At 41.5% G+C, this 22981-nt stretch overlaps 1 long non-coding RNA gene across 1 annotated transcript; it reads left to right on the top strand.

The window, feature by feature from the left end:
• The first annotated feature begins 8974 nt into the window (after positions 1-8974).
• On the top strand, positions 8975-10467 carry LOC139081637 (uncharacterized). Its single transcript, XR_011536791.1, has 3 exons — positions 8975-9396; positions 9869-9949; positions 10278-10467. It is a non-coding gene; the product is annotated as an uncharacterized lncRNA (long non-coding RNA).
• The last annotated feature ends 12514 nt before the right edge of the window (positions 10468-22981 follow it).

The raw sequence follows: 22981 nt of genomic DNA, 5'->3' as shown, positions 1-22981 counted from the left end.
CATAGGCTCCTGAGGAGGGACTAGAGATGTGGCTTAGTGTCCTAACCCTGCCTTCCATATAACATGTTCTTGGGGGGTCAGCAAAACTGGGGTAATTCCTGCCCTGCCACCCCACAGAGATGTGAAAGTGAAGGAATAGAAAGCTCTTTGTAAAGTCTTACGTGCTACAAATCTCAGGGATGATGATGATGATGATAATGGCACTGATGATGGTCGCAGCTATCCACACTTCCCTTCTTCTAATCCCCAATCCTAACACAGCCTTTCAGCTCGTCCTCCACCCTTCTTACCTTCATTGGCTTCCAAACACACCCAGACCTCAGGCTTCAGCTGTCGGGCATGAAAATTTGCATCTGCTAAACCCCATTTGCTCTGGGGCATCTGCCCTGGCTTCCCTCGCCCTCCCAGAACCTGTACCTGTAGGGTGAGAAGGGTGGACGGAGTGCAGAGTCCATCTGAAGTTTCTCCATTCACAGAGGTTTTAGCCTCAGTTTCAGGTGTGAGACGCAGAGGGAAGAAGACACTGTGGCAGAAATATGTCTGGGATCTATGGAATTGACCCCCAGATTTACAGCCCCTTCTCTCTCCCATGCATGGCCTCCAGGTGACTCTCCTGTCACAGACTATGGATGAGCAGGGGTGAGGAATCCAACCCTGGTATTAAACTGTCTGGTCTTAGCCCGGAGGTTCTAAATGTTGTCTCTACTCTGGGCCTATGCAATTTTGTACTTAATTACACCGTCTGTTTCTGTTCCCTATTCTCTGTGTGTTCCCATACGCAAGGACACATCTCTTCCTCAAGTCCCTTCTCTTGGCTGCATCGGTGTTTTATGCATCTCTGCGTAAGTGTAGTGGTCATTCATGATAAACTTGTCCAATTGGTTGAATATGATTGTGCCTTAATTTTCCCAATCTATTTTATGGTGGTTCCAACCAAACTACTCCCTTCCTTTAAAAACAGATGAAGAAATATATGCATATGTACACAAAAAGACATGCTCAAGAATATTCATGGAAATCTTAGTAGAAATAACCTCAAATGTCCATGAACCATGAAATGGATGAATTGCAGCATAGTCTTACAATGGAGTACTATACAGGGGTAAAAATGAATGAACCACTGCTGCATGCAATAGCATAGCTACCTCACACAAGCATAAGGTCAAGCAAAAGAGCCAGACACAAAAGAGCACATAATGTAAGCTTCCATTTATGTAAAGTTAAAAACAGGCAAAAGTAATATATCAAATAAGAAGCCAGGATGATGTTACATCTAGGGAGGAAGGAGGGAGTAATGACTGGGAGAATACCGTAGGGCTTCTGGGGTGCTAGTGACATCCTGTTTCTTAACCTGGTGGCAGTTACATAGGTGTGTTCCCTATGTGATCATTCTTTGCACGGTACACTTATATGCACTTTACTGTGTGTATATGAAACTAGTTTAAAAAGGTTTTTTTTAAGTATTCATTAAGATGTTAGGGTAACATAAATGGAGGCATAAGCTAGTTGAGTTGAGAATGAACTGAGAAATTATTGGGATGTAAGGAAGTAGAGGGAATAACTATAAATCTTTGTTTTCTGAGAAGTGTGGATAACAATAGGAAAAAGTCAATCAGTCCATAGTTAGAAGGAGATTTGAGTTTAAAGTAGTGGATTAAGGTGGGAGAGATTAGAACGTATTTATGGGCACAGGGGTAGGAACCAGCAGGGACGGGATGGAAAGTACAAGAAAGAGAGCGGCAGATGGAACAGGGTCTGAGAGGAGAGGGAGAAGGAAGCCCGGGGCTTAGGTAGAAGAGTGGCTTAAATGGGAAAAGAGAACTTTATCTGAGGGGAAGAAAAGAGATGAGAATGGGTGTAGGTGTTGATTCATTTGTAGATGAGGAAGTGGGAAGTTAAAGGAAAAAGCAAGAAGCCTCAGTTTCTGTTAAGAGAAAAGTTTTTCCCTCTTTTCTCTGTGCAGTTGCCGTCTCCCACTCTATCCCTCGGGTTCTCCCGGTCTGGCTGTGGAATGGAAGAAAATGACACCATCTTCTGTTCTTGAGGGTCTTGAAAGGAAGCCCACAGATAAATTTTATTGAGAGAGGCAGTGTGGCATACCAGAATAACCGACTTAGCCCCGCGCTGCCTTTTGCCTGTCCTGCAGGCTCGGGTTAGGCATTTCCTGAGCCTCACTCTCCAAAATGATAGTCACCTTGCAGGGTGGTTGTGAGGACTAGAGAGAATAAGATCTGTAATCCAGATGTCCAAACTCTCCACACCCTGTATGCCTAAATCACTGTAGTCTCAACTCCATCTCTTTTAATTGCAGAAGTATCGTCTATTAACAGGTCCTGTTTCCAGATACTTCTGGGAAACCCTTAACAAGTGTTTACATGCTCCCCAGACTATTTCTGGTAGTTTCTTCTCATCAAAATCTGCCATAGGGATCCAAATTATTACTTTCCGTTTCTGAAGTTACCCTCATTTGTCTCAAGACAGACTGCCGCTGCTCTCCCCTGTGCCATTTTGCCCAACTTGGACATAGGCCCTATCTCCAGTTCCCTGCAGTGATAGCCAAGATCATGAAATAAAGTTTGTTCGGATTTGCCAAAGGCTTTGTAATAATAGAAGGGTATTACACAAGGGAGAACTTAAAAATGAAGTACCCCTGCTCTTGGGGTCTGCAGAGGGGTCTTCTCTCGGTCACTTCTCTGCCTACCCCTAGGCCCATCCCCACACTGCAGGGACCAGCTGACCTGACTGCAGTGGAAATGCCCTTGAGTCCAGCCCTGCCTCAGTATTCACATATTCCAGAATGACTGTTTCTTATATTCAAGGGGGGGACCTCGCCCCATACACAGGATGTGATCTTGTCCTTTGGCACAAAGACACCAGAACAACAAAAACAAAAGCAAAAATCTTCCAAGGAACGGGCCCTTTAGTACGGAATAACACTGTCAATAGTCCTAGACAATTCCTCTTCACAGCTTGAGGTGAACCGGAGCTCAACCATCCGTCTGTCCTTCAAACCGTCTTGGCTTACGATCTTCCGTGAGAAATGACTTGAACAATAACCCATACATCTGCCAGGAGTGAGCACTGAGAGCCAGGATGAGGAAAGGACGTCTGAATACTGGGAACAAAGACAACCTTTTACATTACCACAAAGAGCTCCTGGAGCCAAAATTCTCAACTCTCTCTCTCCTAGACAAGGGTCTCTGTTCTATATTTGGGTAACCTTGACCAACCCCTCCCCATTTACATCAGATCTCCTGTTACAACCTCAGGTCACACCATTTTCTTTGTTTCCTTAAAAGCCCTTAAAATGATTGGTAGTTAGTTACACATATATTTCTGATTAGTTCAACTACTTTCTCCCTTTCTGGAGTCATCCCCAGAAGGCATGGATCGTGTCTCTTTTGCTCACCTCTGTGTCCCCAGTGCCTAGCACAGTCCCAGGCACACACTAGGTAATCAGAAGATATTTCTTGAGTGAATAAATGGATGCATGGATAGATGTGTAGTCTGCCTTAAGCTTCCATTAAAGAGACAGAAAATTACTTGAAGCATTTTTGTTCTCCTGGGTTCTACTCAGGGCAGACGCTTAGGTTGCCTAATACTCCTTCCACCTTTTATCTTTGTTGGAAAAGTCTTTGATCAGACATGTATCAGATCAGTGGAATCTGATCACGGCAGTCCCAGTCTCCTTTCTCAAGAATGATTTATAGTGGGCACGTGACTCAGCCCTGGCCAGTGAGAGGTAAGGAGATGTTTATCCAAGGCAAGGGGAAGTCTGCTGGGAATTTCTGGTATAGGTTTCTCTAGAAGGGATGTTGTTTTTCTGCCTCTGGACATCATTGGGTTTGGATATGATGACAGGAACTGTTGAGATGAAGCCAAAGCACATGGCAGGACAGGGACATTGTGCTCTCAGAGTAAGGGGGCGGGAGCCAGGCATGGCTGGCAGGAGCTGGAGCTGCCTTGGCTCTGCGCTTCTTGTTACCTGAAGTGATAACTCTCCTGACAGATTAAGGCAGTGAGCTTTCTAAATACACTTTACATGGCATCCCAACACACATATGCACACGTGTAATGCACAAAAAACATAAAAGTTTCACAAAACAATACCATTCCTGTTATGTGCAAGGTATTTCTCCTTTTTTCTTCCGTTCTGTGATTGCATTTTTAAAAATACGCTTTTTTGAGGCACTCTAAAAGGATTTCATCACCCAAAAATGTATGTGACCTACAGTTTAAAACATTTGGGTGTTTTCTGGTAGTTTTTCTGTAGACTCTGGAATCAGACCACCTAAGTTGCTATCCCAGCTCTGCTAGTTACCAGCTTTGTTACGTTGGACAAGTTTCTTAAGTTCCAGACGATTCAGTTTTCTCATACTGGATGGAGGTAAGAATGGTACCTTCCCTCCCAAGGTTGTTTTAAGGATTAATTGTGTTAATGCATGTAAAGCACTTAGAACGGAAGGCCATTGGGAGGTCTGAACAGAAGACTGACATCTCACATAGATGCATAAGGCATGGTCCCTGCCCCCAGAGAGTTTACTTTCTCGTGGGAAAGATATTATAATACAGAGGCCCTGGAGTTAAGAGAAACACAGAGCAATCCAGGAACATGAAGGAGAAACGTGCATTCCAGCCTGAGGAATCAAATCTGATCTCCAGGAGGCAGGACTGGGAGATAAAACGAATTGTGAAAAATCTACTTACTTTATTTTTTTAAATTAACACACTAATTTTTAGAGCCATTTTACGTTTACAGAAAAATTGAATGGAAAGTACAAAGACTTCCTCTATATTCCCTCCCCCCACAGTCACCCACAGTTTCTCATGTTATTGACATCTTGCATTTGTGTGGTACATTTGCTACAATTGATGAGCCAATATTGATACACTATTATTAACTAAAGTCCATAGTTGACATCAGAGTTCACTCTTTCTCCCATACATTCCATGGGTTTTGACAAATGTATTACGGCATGTATCCATCATTAAACATTAAAGTATCATATGGAATAGTTTCACTTCCTCAAGAATCCCCTGTGTGCCACCTATTCATTCTTCTCTCCCTCTCCTGGAGTTCCCAGCAACCACTGATCCTTTTAGTCTCTCCACAATTCTGCCTTTTCCAGAATTCCATAGAATTAGAATCGTATGTATATAGACTTTTCTGATTGGCTTCTTTCACTTAGCAATGTCTACTTACTTTTTAAAGATCTCTCTAAATACAGAATATATTCAGAAGAAAAAGAACAAATAAAATTTGAAAGTGTCCTTTTGGTGCTATTCAGGGCTCTGAGCAACCAACAGGCACAGCTAATTTCCTTATAATAATTTGCTTAATAAATATTTGCTGAATAAATATGAATAAATCCCCAGCACTATGACTACAACATTAGCACATGGTCAATCCGGATTTGTGGAACTGAACTACAGTCCTAATATCTCGTTTACACTTAGGAGCTTCCGAGTTCTCCTTGGTCATTCACTTAATAGGAACCGACAGCTCTCATGGATTGAGCTCTTTACATGTCCAGACACTATACTGAGCATTTTATAAACATGATTTCAAATCAGCACTACCATTAATCCTTTGAGCTAGTATTACTCTCCTTGCTTTATAGATGAGAAAACAGGCTCAGAGATGTTAAGAAACTTGCCCAAAGTCACAAGGCAGGTAAAGTGAACCTTTAATTCACACTCAAATGGGAACCCTATCTCCAGGTTCTTGGGGCACTATTGATGAGTCCACCAGCTTCTGCGGAGCTGACAAGTGGTCCAGCATGCAAAGCCTTACGTGATGTCCTCAAACAGACATCCTGCGTAATTACGGTCAGGCCAGTCTGCTCACTGTTTCCAAAATGCCCTACCCATTTCTGCCTTACACACTGAGGAATTCCCCAGAGTATATGTGGGGTTTTGTTGTTGTTGTTATTTCCTATGTAGGACAGAGGCTCATCATAAGAGGTGTCACAGCTACTAGAAGTCCTCAGAGGTGTAGGTGACCACCCTGGAGATAAGGCAGACATAGGGCTGTGCTATACTGCTGGGAAATGAGCCCACCGTTCTCCATTGTAGGAGGAAAGAAGGGTTTCAGAGGATGCTGCGGGGCTTTGTAATTCATCACAGATCCTTAGACATTTCTCCCGGCAGTGAGAAATGGAAAATGCCTGATTTTCTCCAATGCTTCAAACTTCTGACAGGGAAGACTTACATATCTAATGACCAAAATCTTTCTAAACATGGAAGTGAGTCCTGTAAATCAAACATATCAGCCTGCTAAATGTGGTAGGCAGACAGAGCGTAAATAACGTAGCATAATGAAGGCAAACTGCCTGAATGAACACAATTTACCAAAAATATCGATCCTACATTCATTTAATTGCCTCCATGCTTATTTGTACAATTTCCCAGCACTATATATATTTTTCTCATCTAACCAAGGGAAACTTAAAAACCATCTCAGTCCCATGACCACAGTAACTCACATTTCAGAACCAAGGTTTGGTCTGAGACTCTGGGCGGGGAAATAAAGCTTGCACGTTAATTGCAAGATCATTCTTGATGAGTCATAAAGAAATAAGCTAAAGCCCTCTTATAGTAATAAAGTCTTCTCTGTCCTATACTGTTTCTTGCAATATAGTACATCTTTTATTACCTTTTTGATTTTTTTGAACAGTAACCTTTTATAACACTTTCACTGAGATGGCTTCCTCATGATTTTTTTTTTTTTTTTTTTTTTTTTGCTGAGGAAGATTCACCCTGAGCTAACATCTGTGCCAATCTTCCTCCATTTTGTTTGTGGACCGCTGCCACAGCATGGCCTCCAATGAGTGCTGTAGGTCCCCACCGGGAACTTAACCAGTAGGCCATGGGGCTCGCCCCATGAATTTTAATTGACTAATTTGAATTGAAATTCTCTTCTACTTGCCTGAATTGCAATGAAACCTCTTTGTGCCTGCTTGGATTCCACGCTCTGTTTGTTCCTCTGCATCTCACTTGTCTCATTAACCAACATATTCTGGACATTTATTGACAGAAAGAACTTAGAATCATAAAATGTCGAGTCAGATGGGACAGTATCAGAGGTATTGTTATGCCTCAGGCCATCCTTGTCAAGCCTGGCACCTCTGCTGGCGTGACCTCAGCAATAGGAAAATCCTTCCTTGAGAACTCAGAGTCTGCCAGTCCCTGGCCTCCCGGGGAGGGCACACGGTGGGGGTGAACCTTCGTCATCATACAGAGCTAGCCACTGAGTCAGTGGCTGTCAGGACCAGCACCCAGAAGATAGTTCTGCCCAAGCCCCTGTCTTCAGCCCAATGAGAGTATCGGATAGATAACTGTCCTCTATTTTTCCACTTTTTTCACTTAATGAGCAGAGACGACAGAGAGCAGTGAGCACTTAGCACAGCCCTGGAACATAGAGATCAGTGAATACTTGTTCATTGACTGATCAATGACATCAACCCCCAGCTGTCCACGTTCACCCTAATGACAAAGCCCAAGAAGGTATGACTCCTGTGCCCCCGTGGTTCCCTCCCTCTCCCCTCCCCCCTGCCCAGCTCAGAAATGAGCTGTGGTAAACCACCTTCTTAGACAGAAGAGCTGTCTTGCTCCGTGACCACAGCCATCATGTAGAGGAAGCCAAGGAAATGATGAAAGTCTTTGAAAGACAAGCATGTGAAGAAAGATGGAAGGTCGCAATGGGCAGGGACCTAGAGGGAAGAGAGCAGGGTGGTTGGACTGGCACCACCCTCCCAGCCATGGCTGCTCACTTGGGTCTTAGAGAGTGCTCTCTTCTCCTTCCCCTTGGCTCCTGCACAGAATATCATTCCGTCTCATGCCTTAGTCATATTTAAAGAGAGGTATGCCCATAGCGTATGCATACACACACACTTACCTAGGTGCCCATGTGTCTATTTAGCCATACATACTAAATTGACACCTGTCCCCACACTGGACTCTGCTGAATAGAGCCACTCAAACTCACCGCCCTCAGGAAGCTTGCACCCTTGGAATTACATATCAACTTGAGGATGAGGGCCAGCCTCTCCCTTGGTGGATGACCTTATAGACTTTTCTAAGAGCTGAAAAGAGCCATAGCCTACTTTATCATTTCTCCACTTCTCTGCTCACTTTACACCATACTTGAACACATCTTTATGCAGCTGTCATTTCCTGAGCATCTTCTGTGTCCCAGGCACCCTGCCGGCTCTTGCGGATTGAACCACACAGACCTGAACCTGACTCCAAGGAGGTACCATCTCAGCTCTCGGAGGAGTTTTCACACCCAACATAACTTGCAGAGTACTTGTGAAGACCAAGGGAGATTTTAGTTATGGAAATGTTTTGAATAATTGGAGTATCCAAGCTAATATTATTGCCATGTACTTCAATGATGTATATATCAGAGCTCACTAGTGTCCTTGCCACCGAGAGGAAGCAGACTAGCAGTTCCCAGCCCTTGATGGGCCACATGAAATACGTGAGGTCTGCGCAGCAATCAAGGTGTGAATACATGAGAAACCACGAGCATCAGATTCCCAGGGTGAATGGGGCTGTACAATAAAAAACTTTGTTTTGTTTTGCTTGCTTGCTTTTTCTTTTTTTTTTCTTTTTGGTAATATAAAAGGAGATGAAATGCACATTGGTACTTTCCTATAGGGGCAAGATGCCAGTCCTTTGCTTATCAGGAAATTGAAAGTATGGGTTGCTGTAGCAACAGAGGCCTGGTTGCAAGAGGCCTGGGGGTGGGAGTTGGGGCTAAGGTTGTTTACCAGCTTTTTTCTGGGGAAGGAGGTGAAAACATCACCCACAGCACTAACCAGAGGAAATGGCCTGTTCCCCAAGGTGCTATGGGGCTTCCTGCCAGAGCACCTGATACTTTGTTTCGTGACTGAGGCGAGCCTTGCCTCAAAGTCTTCCTGTAGACGGAGGGTTTGTAAATGACCAATCAACTGCCTCCCAGCTCAAACCTGAACTCCTTCAGGCTTCTAGGGGGAGGCCGCAGGCAGAAAGAGCAGCAGGCATCTGAATTCTGCGTTTAAATCCTGGCTCTGCCATTTGGAAGTTGCGTGACCCCCTCCCCATAAAATGGGGAGAGGGTATAATGCTCACTGGCTATGACGAGGACAGAACTTTCTCTTGCATCCATTTCATTTTTTTCCCGTTTCCTTCCCAGGTCCCAGGATCCCTTTACCCTTCCTCTTGTGCGGCCAGTCAAAACTCAAAATTCTTCTTACTTTATTTTGCAAGGAATTTAGCTTTCTTTGTTTCATTTTCCGCTCTCTAAGCCAGATCCTGGACCTACCTTTACAGAACTGAGTGATTATGCGAGTGTTTTGCTAACAACAGCCACAAAAGTTCTCCTCCACTGGGAATTCTGCCTCCAGCTTTAAGGTAACATGCTTTCTTTTTTCTCAGATATGTTGGTTCTTCACTCTGCACTTCCCTTGTTTCTCAAGATAGCCTAAAATGAATGAGCTGGCCAAACCGGCCTACCATCTTCTACAGACTTCCCAAGTCCCCGGTGCATTTCTTCCCTCACAGGCCATTTTTCTTAACAATCTGAAACCAACTGTGCCCACCCATTTCCCCTCCATGTCCTTCCTATGTCTTTCCTTCAATCGGCTTATTTATGAAGTCTTCCAAAATCACTATTGCATCATACCGACATCACAGCAGTACATGTTTATACTATACACATGCCTAACACGGGGGGCGGGGAGGGGATTGTAACAAAATTGCAAGAAGTAATCAATGGTAGAAATGATCCTTTACCAACCCAACATTCTTCCTGCAGCATGCCCCTTCTACTCTGCTAATAGAACCTCAATTTGTTCAGCTACTAGTAGAAATCTTTTGACTTTAGGGAGAGAAGACCCCCTACTCTGGCCATAAGGAATGAATTGTGATTCGCCTAGAGAACATATAGTAATCTCATTCTCTTAAGGTAGGCTACGTGACCCGATGAGATATAAGGGGAAGTTTGCTGGATGCGGCTTCCAGGAAAGCTTTTGCTATCTTGGGTAAAAAGGGACAAACTCAACTGGCAGGGACGCTTTTGTCCCGTTGCCATTTCTTCTTTTCTGGAATATTGACATTGTGCCTGGAAGTACAGCAGCCATCTTGGGACCATGAGGTACAAGAAAAGGCACAAAGATACAATCTCTTAAAGTATGGTTTATCATATGATCCAGCTATTCTACTTCTGGGTATTTATCCAAAGAACATGAAAACAATTATTCAAAAAGATATATGCACCCCTATGTTCATTGCAGCATTATTCACAATAGCCAAGACTTGGAAGCAACCCAAGTGCCCATCAACAAATGAGTGGATAAAGAAGATTTGGTATATATATAATGGAATACTACTCAGCCATTAAAAATGCAAAATACTGCCATTTGCAACAACATGGATGGATCTTGAGCGTTTTATTCTAAGTGAAATAAATCAGACAAAGACAAATACTGTATGATTTCACTCATATGTGGAAGGTAAGCAAACAAACAAACACATAGGTAAGGAGAACAGATTGGTGGTTACCAGAGGAGAAGGGGATGGGGAAGGGCAAAAGGGGTAAAGGGGCACATATGTACGCTGATGGATAGAAACTAGACTTTCGGTGGTGAACATGATGCAGTATATACAGAAGCTGAAATATAATAATGTACACCTGAAATCTACACAATGTTATAAACCAATGTAATCTCAATAAAATAATTTTTTTAGAGTATGGTTTAATAAAAAGATAGCAAGAGCGCAGGATACTGATGGTAACCCTGAGTAGCTGGCCATCCTTGGTCTAACAAGGCATGTGAAACAAACAAGCCTCCATTTGTTTATGTTGTTGGGTTTTCTGTTATATATACCTAAAAACAGTCCTAACTGATACATAGTTCTTAAGAAACGGTTAATGGCTCAGTATATACATCTTGACATCGCTCTTGATTCCAAATCCAGTGCATGAAAAAATCCTGTCTGCCCTGCCATCAAAATATATCCCAGATTTCAACCACTTCTCATTGTCCCTGCTGCTATTAACCTGGTTTAAGCCACTGGAATGCTGTAGTATTCTCTTAACAGGCTACCTGTGTCTATCTTTTCGCCTCTTCAGTCTACTCTCAACACAGCAGCCAGAGTGATTCCATTAAAATGTAAGGCAGATGGTATCATTTCACTCATCAAAACCTTCCTTTGGTGTCCCTGTTACTCAGAGTAGAAGCCATAGTCCCTAAAATGACCTGCAGGCTACTTGCATGATTTAGCTCCTGTTTTTCAATTTTTTGTTTTAGATAGTTTCTTTTACTCTGCCTTCAAGTGTGCTGATATTTTCCTCTTCAGGATCTAATCTACTTTTATGCCCATCCAGTGAATTTTTCATTTTGAATATTATATTTTTCAGCTAGTGAGGTTTCATTTTTTTCATGGTTTCTATTTCTCTCTTCATTACATTCATTTCCCTTTAAATCCTTGAATATATTTGTAATAGCTGCTTTAAGTCTCTTCTGTTAATCTCTGTCATTTCTAAGTCTGTTTCTATTGACACGTTTTTCTCCTTGGTTGTGAGTCACGTTTATTGTGTTTTGGTGTATCTAGTAATTTTTTATTGGATGCTGAACATCATAACTGTTATGTCACTGAATATTTAGATTTATTGGTAGGCAATTTAATTTACTTGCAGATTGACTAGGGCATTTTTTTTTTTTTTGAGGAAGATTAGCCTGAGCTAACTACTGCCAATCCTCCTCTTTTTGCTGAGGAAGACTGGCCCTGAGCTAACATCCATGCCCATCTTCCTCTACTTTATATGTGGGATGCCTACCACAGCATGGCTTGCCAAGCGGTGCCATGTCCATACCCGGGATCCAAACTGGCAATCCCCAGGCAGCTGAGAAGCGGAACGTGCAAACTTAACTGCTGCGCCACTGGGCCGTCCCATGACTAGGGCATTTTGAAGCTTGTGTTTAAGCTTTGTTCAGAAAGCTCTAGAGTTGTCTTTAGGACCAGTGAACCCTTTACTAAGGATTGAACAATTTAATTTTCTAGCTTCTCAACCAAGACTTTCCACTCTAGCCAGTCTTACATCAAATATCGCCCAGCCCTGTGCAAGCTCTAGTGTTTGTACAACTTTCGGCTCTCTGATGGTGTTTTTCCTTGGTTCTTTACCCATTCTTCTAGTTTCATCCTATGTACACACTGCTTCGCATTCAGCTGAAGATCCAAGGGAACCCCATGCAGATTTCCAAAGCTCTTTTTCTGTATTGCTCCTTTATCTCTGGTATTCTAGTGCACAGTTTCCATACATCTCAGCCTCTTCCAACTCCAATCTTTGTCTCCTCAGCTCCGTGAGACCACCATGCTCTTCATAAGTCTCCTTTCCTTGTGTTGCAGCCTGGAAATTGTCCCAAGGCAGGAATCTGGGGTATCAGTAGGCTCACCTCATTTGTTTTCATTCTCTCAGGTTCACAGTCCTACACCACATGTTGCCTACTGTCTGAAAACAATGGTTTCGGGTATTCAACCTAGTTTTCTAGTCTATGGGATGAGGGTTACTCAGTCATAACTGGAAGTGGCTACAAATACTTCTTAAACTCGTAGTGCATTTCAGCCTCCATGCTGGTTACTAGCATGTGAAGTTGAGTGTGAGTACATTGGCAGGTGGCGGAGGAACTGAAACTCAGAGTGGGGAAATAATTTGCTTAATACAAAGCTGTAGTTGGACCTGGAGTAGTGTCCAGGTGCTTTGTGTTCTCAGGCTGTTCTTTATGCTCAAGTCATATAATTTTTTCCCCCAGTTTAGCTCCCCTGAGTTCCCTCCCCGCTTAGTTCCTGCCTTCTAACACTTGGAATAATGACTTCTTCAGCCAGCACCTCCCCCTGCCCCCATATCTCCCCCACACCCTCTTTCAGACTAACGGGGAAAGGTCTTTCAGGCCCAAGTATATCAGACAATTTAGAAGGACTGAAACCCACTCACTCCATCATGAGCCAGTGGGATGAGCGTTCGGATTTCCCCACTTTGACGTCTGCTTCAGATTTGCCCTAAAGACCCCTCACACCAACATGCAACTAGATGAGACCATGTCTGTGAAATTGTGTTGTGAACAGCAACTCTTAAATAAATGGGGTTCATAAAAAAATAATTAATGTACATCTGCCTCTGTGTGTCAGGTCATGAGGGGCTGAGGGTCACAAATAAAAGGCCTCTTTTCTCCAGAAGCACTCATTCTAGGGACCTGCTGCCCAGCTGAAGGGGTGCATTGGTAGGCAGCCTCCTGCTGCAGGCTTTCTCGGGGTCTGCCTCAGATGCAGACATCCCCCTTTCCCAAGGTCATGTCTTACCAGGGTAGCCCACATCTGGGGATGAAATGAGCTGGGAGTATAAAATTCCAGGCATTTGAGTCTGAAGCAGGACAACTCTGATGGACACCACTTGTTCTGGAGCTCCTGGCCCATCCTCAGAGCTCTGTCATGGCTGCATGGTGACTCAGCTTCTCCTCCCGCCCAGTCCTGCCCCAGCTCCCTTTCTTTCACAGGCGTTAATTCCTGATGAATGACTTGTGCCCAAGCACTGACCTGGACATAGGCAACCACCACTGGGCTCTGGCAGCTACGTACAGCCCAGGTTCCCTGAAGCCAGGGCCTCAAGGTCAGGCAGTGATGACTCCACAGGAAGGTTGCCCTGACACCACAGGTTTTGGCTCCTCACACTCTCCACCTCCCTTCTTTACCAATGTGGCAGAAAATTGAACTGAACATCTAGAAGGTTTTAGAAAATAATACTAGATATTTATTGAACGTACATTCTGATCCAGGCACTATGCTAGGTGCTCCACATGCGTGATCACATTTTATCCCCACAAACAATCCCGCAGGGAAGGTAATCTTATTATCCTCCTTCTAAAACGACCTTCCTCGGCCTCTGTCTGTGACGAGTTGGGGCAGGGCCATGGATAGATGATGTGTCTCAGGCCCCTCCAGGATTCTGGCCCCATCTTCTACGGCATGAGCCCCTGACAACGGCTTCCTTCTCGTCTCTGGCTGCTGCTTACATCCTCTTTGTCCTCCTTCCTCCCCCCAACTCTCAATTCTGCAGACCCAGCAGCCCCTGTGGAGGCCCCACTAGCAAATCAGAGGCACTTTCAGGGTCTAACCCCCACTTTCAAAAATAGGAAGGTGAGAAGCTCTCAGCCCACATCCTGTATTTGAGCAAAGTTTCCCCCGGTGGTTCAACCCAGGCAAGCTTTTATGTAACAGCTCACCGCCAGCCCAGCAACCACCAAATCTGGGCTCCCAAAAGGTCACTCACTCATTCATCCACTTATCAACAACGAACTCCCAACAATGGACGTACTGTGTACAGGGGAAAGGCACAGATGAATGACCTCTTCATTTATTGTTACCCTTGTTTATTTAACAATGACTTACTGAGACTTTATTTTGTTTGAAGCACAAGTCCTGAAGATATGACGGGGAGCAAGAGACAGTCTTGACCACACATTCCCCTGGAAGGGAGAAGGGTTACAGTCCATTCTTAAACTACTATAGTCCAGTCTCACGCACAAAGCTCAGAAGAATGTACACAAGATTTTTAGTTCAGGTTTGATAGTAACTTCTCACACAAAAGGGGTCCTCAGACAAGGTAGATATTTCGGTGTCTCCTTCGGTTTGTTTTCTTCCTTCCTGGTTTTTTGGGGGCTGGGTCTTTCTATGTAGGTTCTCTGGGTGCCTCACCCCAAGAAATACCTCTCTCCGAACCTGCTTTTTCCTCTTTTCCTGATGGACACTTGGCCTCATTTAACCTCCTTGTTTCATAGATGGGCCTCTCTTAGCACCATCCCACATGTCCCCAGGCTGACATATGCTGGAAGAGCCTTGTCTCTTCCTCGGCCTTAAGGCACATTATCAAAAGCCCCTTTCTGTGACACCAAGTTTAGGCCTGAACCAGGCCCCAGAAAGCAAGGTGGGGAGGTGCCAAGCCTCAGGAATGACTGCGTGTTGGGGCAAGCAGGAAAAATCCATTTGCCATATTTAGAACAGAACATTTTTTCTCCTTTTTCTGCATTTTCTCCTTCCACCTGCCTTAGTGTGCTCCTTCTGCTCCCTCCTCTGTTTTTGGAGGACGTGAGCCAGGTCATGGACTCATTTCCCTCTCCCTTCTCATCCTCCCAACTTTTCAGAGACAATACCAATTTCAAGAAGAGACTGAGAGGTTGGAGGAAACAGTACCTTCCCAGCCTGCAAGCCTACCGCCCACCAGGTGTTGAGCCGCCTACCAACCACCACTAGAGGGCGCTACTTCCCCGGCCTCCCGGTGCGGAGGCTCTGTCCCTGAGTCTAGGTTGGGGTGGTGGAGAAGCGCTGCAGGGGCCTGCAGCCAGGATTCCGTCTGGACCAGTGACAGCGCCTCGGTTTCCTCACGGAATAATATAAAGCCATCCTTCATTTTTATTTTCTCTTGTGGCAAAACTGAGTTCTGAATTTTCTCCTCAAGCAAATCCCTAAAGTCTATTTCTGACCAGACCTTGGGTTAGTAAGTACCGTTTTCCCACCTTTAGGGATTCAGGTCTTCCCTGGGGTCTGGAGCAGAGCTAGATCGTGCCTTCCTAGGCCCCTGTAAACCAAGGTGATCCTGGGCTGGCCTTGTAAACCAAGAAGTGGGCATCCTCACACTCCCACCCATCTGGCGATTCTCAGTTCCCAAGATGCTCCTAAGCTCTCATCAGCTGCACTTGGTCCCAGTGCCAACCCCTGAGACTGTGCTGAGGTCTGGCTGCAGTGGATGTTTCCCACTCTTCTTCTGCGTCCTTGAAATGCCCAGACCCTCCTTCTCATCTTATCTCAAATCTGGCCTTCTGGAGGAAGCCAGCCTGATCCCTGCCAGGACACCACAGTCCTTCCATTCGCCACTGTCTTCCATTCCATTTGGACTGCTGGGCTGTTTGTGTTTAATTCTCTGCTTCTTCATCCTACATCATACATAGCTCTTCTCAATTATGTCCTCTTTCCCAGGTTAGATGAAGCTGTAAATGAATATTGACAGATCGGATTCCATAAAATCTTTTTTAATTGCACAAAGACAATATAAACACAATATGATGGGAAAAAATTAAAATAACTAAGAGAGAGAAAAGATTAATTGATATAATACAGGGAGAACTCCTAAAAAGCAATACCAAAAAAGATGGATGATCTAATGGGGATGGGCAAGCAACTCAGAGAAGAAATAGTATAGGCCAATAAATACATGAAAAACTAATTGCTCAACCTTTAATTTTAATGTAAATCAAAATAAGAAGTCATCATTGCTTAATATAAAAGATATGAAAGACTGATAATACCTATTATTTGTTAGAATAGGGGTAATAGGCACACTGTATATACTGTTGGAGGGAGTATAAACTGACAGACATTTCAAAGATTAGTAAAGAAATAGCAAATGCATGCTGTTTTATACAAACTCATCTCATTGCAGTATTGTATGTAATTGAATAATTTAGCAACAACTAAAATATCTTACGGTGGGGATTGTAGCCACTGAAAAGGGCATGTAAATAGGTGCTTTATCATAAACTGTTGAGTGTGTGTGGGCACACATGTGTGTGTGGAAAGACAGAGTGAGAGAAAGAGAGGGAGAAGAGAGTTAGGAATGATATACACTAAACCATTAACAGTGGTTTCTTTAAAAAAGGAGTAGGTACTTTCATTTTCTGCTTTATATACTTTCATATTCTTTAGGGTTTTGGTGCAACATACATTTGCTATAATTATAACTTTTTCCTCAAACTTCCAGTTTTGAGTAAAAAGGAACAATTTGTTTATGCATTTGTCGCCACCACTAAGGATATAAGCTATTAGAAAGCTGGAAACAAATCGTATTTATATTTATAATGTAGCTGACACAAACACTCCATTAATATATTTTGAATTGATTCCTTTTCATACACTTTAAAGGTTGATGCTCTGTTTAGCATATACTTCATTCCCTATAGTATTACTTTTAGTTGTATTTACATATTTGCCTCCCTAAGTAGAGGACAAGTTCCTTGAGGCAGATCAAATGCATCCCCTATAAGCTCCTGCCAGTTCATTGCAAAGCATATATGTTCCATAAAGTTCACTGGACTTGTCGGCTGCTGAGTGATTGAAAGCCTCACTCCCTCCCCAGGCCCCAAGCTCTCCACCTATAATTTTCTTCCTCTTCCACAGTGGAACAATGAGTTTAGAACCTATTAATGTCTCTTGTGATTGTCAAAGAGCATGAGTCTAGTAAGGGACGTCTCCAATTGGGGCTTTAGGAAGGAATAGACAATGTAACAAGGGAGCAGAAGACCTTGCTTGGAATAGAATCCACAGCTTCAGCCTGGGAGGAGCTTGTTTAAGAAGGAAGTCTGCAAACAATTGTCATGATCCTGATAATGAAAACGAAAATATGATTGACTAAGTTTCTCCTTTTAGTCTTGAAGACAAGTTTATCATTTTCTAGAATTAAAATGAAGGGAGAGAAAAGATACATCTCTTCTTCTACCAACATCATAAGGCACAATGTCAGGAAAGAGGAGATAAATCCTTAATTACTTTCTTTGGGATGCTATCAGTGGGCCTGGTCATCTGATTAAAATACTGAGATGGACACCTGCAAAGAAATGCAAGCTAATGTGCATTCCTAGGCAATCTCATGAAATGCTGGTGTTATCTTTTACAGCAGGGCAGGGGATACGATAAGATGGAAAGACCTCAGTTCAAATGAATAAAGTATTAGTCAAACAAATAGATTAGGTGATGAGATCTTATGGAAATACCAGAGAATACCAAAGGAGGCTGGGGTTTAATTTCAAGTTCTGTCTCTCACTAGATGTGGGATCTTGGACCTGTAATTAAACATTTCTGGGCCATGATTTTTCTCTTCTCTAAAGTGAGGAAATTAAAGTTGATAGGTAATTTTCAAAATTTTTGTTGTTATTTTTAATGTTTCAGAACACTTTAGTCAAGTGAAAGTTTAGAGAAGCTCCATGTGTACCAACGTGGAAATGAAATTGTTTCAGTTGAACTCGTCTGGGTTCCTGGAACCATCTCTTCCCATGAGGCTCCCTTTAGTGGGGATCCAAGGAACTCAGACTCTACAGAGCTCAGGACAAAAGTTGTTGGAGACGATAATCCCTGGAATAACTTCCATTTCTTACTGTTTACAAGTCAAGGATCCTAATAAAATTAGTTACTAAAAGTTGCAAATTCAGACATTATGTTGGGTTTGGACTTCAGCCTGGGAAATATGGAGGCACAAATATTCAATGACGACATGGTTAGTTATTTTTCTACCTTGGTTGCCCTGTGACAGAAAACCTTTCATAAGTGCTGGAAAATTTCCATAAGATCTCATCGCCTAATCTAGTTTATTAAACTAATTATAAGCTACTGAAAAGGTCCTAGAAGATCTTTCCTACTGAAACTATTGAAATCTAATTCTGAGCATTATAGTAAGCCCCTTACTTTACCAAGATCTAACTCAGAAAATGTGATTATCTTGGAATAAACTCAAACTTTAGCTTGTCCCAGGATACCTACCTCTGACTGCAGTTAGTTCAGCACTGGTCCAACAACCACTATTTGGAAACCATTGACCTATCCTAATTTCAAAAAGTGCATAGCTTTATATTTATCCCTCCCAAAAAACCACTGATTTTCTATATAAATCCTCAAATCTCCATATTAGCTTTCTCCTAAACAAACAAACGAAAATGCTTTCCTAAGTCTCTTTTTAATGTGCAAGGAGAATGAACATATCTGTGTACATAGTATCTATATTATACATAATATTAACCTGTGCTATATTTTGTGAACCTCACTGAAGAACCAGAAGAAAATTAAGGCTTTCCACATCATTTACTTGGCCCCCTTTCAGTGGGCTGAACAGAGTGATTTGCATACTGACCCAGGTGCTGTAGGCTTCTGGAGCCCTTGAGAGTCAGAATAGGTATGAATGAAATTTTGACAGATTGAGTTCCACGCTAAATGTTAAAAAACATGACTGAGTCATGAAGTTCAACAAAGAGATAGAAACCATTAAAAACAAACAAACAGAAATTCTAGAGCTGAAGAACACAACGACTGAACTGAAAAATTTAATACAGAGATACAATAGCAGATTTGATCAAGCGGAAGAAAAAATTAGTGAGCTCAAGACAGGTCATATGTAAATACCCACTCAGAAGACACATTATAATTAAATTGTCAAAAGTCAAAGACAAAGAGGGAATTTTGAAAGGAGCAAGAGAAAAATGGCTCGTCACATACAAGAGAACCCCCATAAGGCTATCAGCAGATTTCTTAGCAGAAACCTTGCCAGCCAGGATAAAGGAGAGGTAATATATTAAAAATGTTGAAAGAAAAAATCCTGCTAAACAAGAATACTATACCTGGCAAAACTCTCCTTCAAAAATGAAGGAGAGATAAAGACTTTCACAGATAAACAAAAACTGAGAAAATGTGTCACCATTACACCTGCCTTACAAGAAATACTAAAGAGAATTCTTCAAGTTGAAATGAAAGGATGCTAAACAGCAATATGAAAGCATATGAAAGTAAAAACTTCACAGGTAAAGGTAAATATTCAGTCATGCATCACTTACTGACAGGGATACATTCTGAGAAGTGCATTGTTAGGCAATTTTGTTCTTGTGTGAACATCATAGAGTATACTTACACAAACCTAGATGGTATAGCCTGCTACACACCTAGGCTATATGGCACAAGTCTTATAGGACCAGTGTCATATATGTGGTCTATCACTGACTGAGATATTGTTATATTGAACATGACTGTATATACAAATACAGAATAATGTAATACTGTAAGGGTGTTGTGTAAATCACTTTTACCATAGAGTAAAAGTTAAAAGACAAAAGTATTAAGAATGATTGTAACTACAAAAATTGGTTAATGGGTACACAATATGAAAAGAAGTAAATTCCCATGGTGTAGCAGTTAAGTTCTGCATGCTCCACTTTGGCAGCCTGGTTCATGGGTTCAGATCTCAGGTGTGGACCTACACCGCTTGTCAGCCATGCTGTGTCAGCAACCCACATATAAAGTGGATGAAGACTGGCACAGATGTTAGATCAGGGCTAACCTTCCTCAGCAAAAAAAAAAAAAAAAAAAAAAAGAATTGAATTCTGATATCAGTAACTTAAAGTGTGAGGGGAGTTAAAGTATAGAGTTTTCATATGTGATTGAAGTTAAGTTGTTATCAGCTCAAAGTAGACTGTTATAAGAAGTCTTATGGAAACCTCATGGTAACCACAAAGAAAAAACCTATAGTACATACAAAAAAGATAAAGAAAAAAGCATCAGAGTATATTACTACAGAAAAAAATCATCAAATCACAAAGACAGCAAGAGAGGAAGAGAGAAACAAAAGAACTAAAAAACAGACAAAATAAATACCAAAATGGCAATAGTAAGTCCTTATCTGTCAATAATTACTTTAAATGTAAATGTATTAAACTCATCAGACAAAAGTCGTAGAGTGGCTGGATGGATTAAAAAAACAAGATTCAGCTATATGTTGTCTACAAGAGACTCACTTTAGATTTAAGGACACACATAGGCTGAAACTGAAGGGATAGAAAAGATATTCTATGAAAATGGTAACCAAAAGAGAGCAGGGGCGGCTATACTTATATCAGACAAAGTAGACTTTAAGTCAAAAACTGTCACAAGAGACAAAGAAGGTCAGCACATAATGATAAAAGGGTCAATTCAACAGGAAGATATAACAATTATGAATGGGTATGCACCCAACAACAGAGCACCTAAATATATAAAGCAAACATTGTTAGATCTGAGGGAGAAATAGACAGCAATGCAATAATAGTAGGAAACTTCAACATCCCCCTTACAATAAAGGACAGATCATATAGACAGAAAATCAATAAGGACATAGCATTGAACTACATTATAGACCATTTAGACTTGATAGACATACACAGAACATTCCATTCAATGGCGATAGAATACATATACTTCTCACATGTATGTAGAACATTCTCTAGGATAGATCACATGCTAGGTCGCAAAACAAGTCTTAACAAATTTAAGAAGATCCAATTCACCTCAAGTATCTTTTCTGACCACAGTGTAATGAAAATAGAAGTCAATAATAAATGGAAAATTTTAAAATTCACAAATACATGGAAATCAAACGACATATTCTTGAACAACTACTGGATCAAAGAAGAAATCAAAGGCAAAACTAGAAAATATCTTGAGACAAATGAAAATTAAAACATAACATGCCAAAACTTATGGGATGCAGCAAAAGCAGTACTAAGAGGGAAGTGTATAGTGATAAATGCCTAAATTAAAAATAAGATCTTAAATAAACAACCTAATATTGCACCTCAAGGAGCTAGGAAAAGAATAAACTAAACCCAAAGTTAGCAGAAGGAAAGAAATAATAAAGATTAGAGCAGAAATAAATGAAATAGAGAAAAGCAAAGCAACAGAAATTGATGAAATTGAGTTGGTTCTTTGAAAAGGTAAACAAAATCAACACACTCTTAGCTAGACTAATAGAAAAAAGAAGACTCAAATAAATAAAATCAGAAATAGAAGAGGAAACATTACAACCAATGTCTCAGAAATAAAAAAGATCATAAGGGACAATTACACACCAAAAAATTAGACAATCTGGAATAAATGGATAAAAATTTCTAGAAACATACAACCTACCAAAATTAAATCAAAAAGAAATAGAAAGCCTGAACAGACCAGTAACAAATAGGAAGATTGAATCAATAATCAAAAGCCTTCCAACAACAACAACAAAAGCCCAGAACCAGATGGCTTCACAGGTGAATTTTACCAAACCTTTAAGAATTAACACCAATCCTTCTTAACTTCTCCTTAAAAATAGAAGAGGGAACACGTCCAAATTTCTTTTATGAGTCAGCAGCACTCTGATACCAAAGCCAGACCAAGAACCACAAGAAAAGAAAACTAGAGGCCAATATCCCTGATGAACATAGATGCAAAAATCCTCAACAAAATATAAGCAAACTGAATTCAGTAGCACATTAAACAGATCATACACCATGATCAAGTAGGATTTCTCTCTGGAATACAAGGATGGTTCAATGCATGAAAATCAATCAATTTGATATACCACATTAAGAAAGTGAAAGATAAAAATCACATGATCATTTCAATAGATGCAGAAAAAGCATTTGACAAAAGTCAGTGCTCTTTCATGATATCAAACAAAAACCTCTCAGCAAATTAGATATAGAAGAAACTTATCTCAATATAATAAAGGCCACATATGAAAAACCCCTAGCTAACAGCATACTCAATGGTGAAAAACTGAAAGCTTTTCCTTTAAGATCTGGAACAAGGTAAGGATGCCTGCTTTTAACACTTCATTTCAACATGGTACTGGAAGTCCTAGCCAGGGCAGTTAGGTAGGAAAGACATCATGTTCATGGATTGGAAGAATTAACATTGTTAAAAAGTCCATACTACCCAAAGCAATCTACAGATTCAATGCAATCCCTATCAAAATACCAATGACATTTTTTAATAGAAATAGAGAAAACAACCCTAAAATTCATATGGAGTCACAAAAGACCCTGAATAGCCAAAACAATTTTGAGCAGAAGAACAAAGCTGGAGGCACCACATTTCCTGATTTCAAACTATGTTACAAAACCACAGTAATCAAAGCAGTATGTTATTGTCACAAAAATAGGCATATAGACAAACGGAACACAGCAGAGAGCCCAGGAATAAATCCACACATATATGTGGTCTGCTGTTCTTTGTCAAGGGTACCAATAATATACAACAGGGAAAGGACAGTCTCTTCAATAAATGGTGTTGGGAATACTGGATATTCACATGCAGAAGAATGAAATTAGATCCTTATTTTGCACCACACATAAAAATCAACTAAAAATGATAAAAGGCTTAGATGTAAGATCTG

This window comes from Equus przewalskii, unplaced genomic scaffold (genome assembly GCF_037783145.1).
Source record: "Equus przewalskii isolate Varuska unplaced genomic scaffold, EquPr2 ChrUn-13, whole genome shotgun sequence".
NCBI classification, from domain to species: Eukaryota; Metazoa; Chordata; class Mammalia; order Perissodactyla; family Equidae; genus Equus; species Equus przewalskii.
Note: the sequence above shows the minus strand (reverse complement) of the source record. Positions and strands in the feature narration are given on the sequence as shown.